This window comes from Sinocyclocheilus anshuiensis, unplaced genomic scaffold (genome assembly GCF_001515605.1).
Source record: "Sinocyclocheilus anshuiensis isolate Anshui unplaced genomic scaffold, SAMN03320099.WGS_v1.1 scaffold1324, whole genome shotgun sequence".
NCBI lineage: Eukaryota > Metazoa > Chordata > Actinopteri > Cypriniformes > Cyprinidae > Sinocyclocheilus > Sinocyclocheilus anshuiensis.
In genome coordinates this window covers 92,500-93,833 of record NW_015547694.1, presented here as the reverse complement: position 1 = coordinate 93,833, position 1,334 = coordinate 92,500, and the positions used below count along the sequence as shown (strand labels likewise).

The following is a 1,334-nucleotide window of genomic DNA, read 5'->3' as shown; positions in this document are numbered from 1 at the left end:
AATTGGGGGGGGGGGGGAGATGTCACTCTAGATTTAGCCTAGTTTCCAACATGTCCATTCATTTCAAAGCAGATGGTGAAAAAAAAAAGAGAAGCGGGAAGAAAAAAAAAAGCTTTAAGCCAGAGCTGAGCGCCAAACAAGCAAACGCAAGCTTTAGATGAAAAGTGAGAAAAATGATTAGTGCTGAATAGGGCTGCATGGTTAATCGAATGCGATTGTCATGTAGGGTTGGGCCGATAGACGATGCCATCGTCTGATGCCGGCTGATAGACATCACGATGTTGAGCCGGCATCGTGATCCCCCCCCATACCCCTGGCAATCCGCCGCATCCCAATACCGTGTTCGGAAAGAAAATGACGTGTATACGGAACCCCTAAAGGGAATAAATACAAGATGGGAGGAAAATATATAGGCTATTTCAATATTTTCCCTCGCAGTATATCATTGGGTAATTATACTACATATATTTCGGGCATCAGGGAGCCGCTATTATACCTGGCATTGAAACTGCTTTTCAATGCACGATCGCTTTTTAGTTTCACTTTCACTTTCGAGATTCGCGGTCACACGCACTCTGTTTATACTATGGAGTGGCAGTACTTACCACACATTTTACAAGATTAGATGTTTGTCAGTGGTGCTCAGGATCTGCAAATCATTCGCCATCGTCCTCAGTCATCTCTCCTTACTCTATTTATGTGGCAAGTGAAATTTTATGTACTGTAATGTAACAGGCGACCGTTACACCGTGTCTACACTGAACGCGACAAAGCGACTGTTGAAGATCATTTGAAATTTGTGTCAGCACGTCATAAATAAGACGCGGCAGCAGTTTACTGTCGGGGATTTGTCATGTCGCGCTGCATCCAGTGTAGACAGCATCACTGATTACAATAAGTTCTATACACCGATCTATATATAATGAATCTCTATTATACCGTAGATCAGTGGTTCTATAATATTTTGTCGCTCCACGCCGCTCGCGTCCGGTGTAGACACGGTGTTAGGAATGGTTATTTGTTTTCCGTGCCTTATAAGGATTCACGCCCATGAGTATGACAGGTATTACAAGGAGAAGGTGACTTTTCAGGACATTACCCCATGTCCCCAGTTTTCAAAACGCTTATAAATCACACAGAATGAGTTTTTTTGAGAAAGTAAAAATGCAGAAAGTTTCCTGTAAGCGGTAGGTTTAGGGGTAGGGTTGGTGTAGGGAGATAGAATATACGGTCTGTACAGTATAAAAACCATTAAACCGATGTCCCCACAATTCACAAAAACAAACGTGTGTGTGTGTGTGTGTGAGTGTGTGTGTGTCTGTCTGTCTGTGTGT

At 43.0% G+C, this 1,334-nt stretch overlaps 1 protein-coding gene across 1 annotated transcript in view; it reads right to left on the bottom strand.

Annotated features, from left to right (window-relative positions):
- The window catches only part of LOC107703626 (synphilin-1-like), a 32,489-nt gene that overhangs the window by 5,581 nt on the left and 25,574 nt on the right, over positions 1–1,334 (bottom strand). The window lies entirely within an intron of this gene.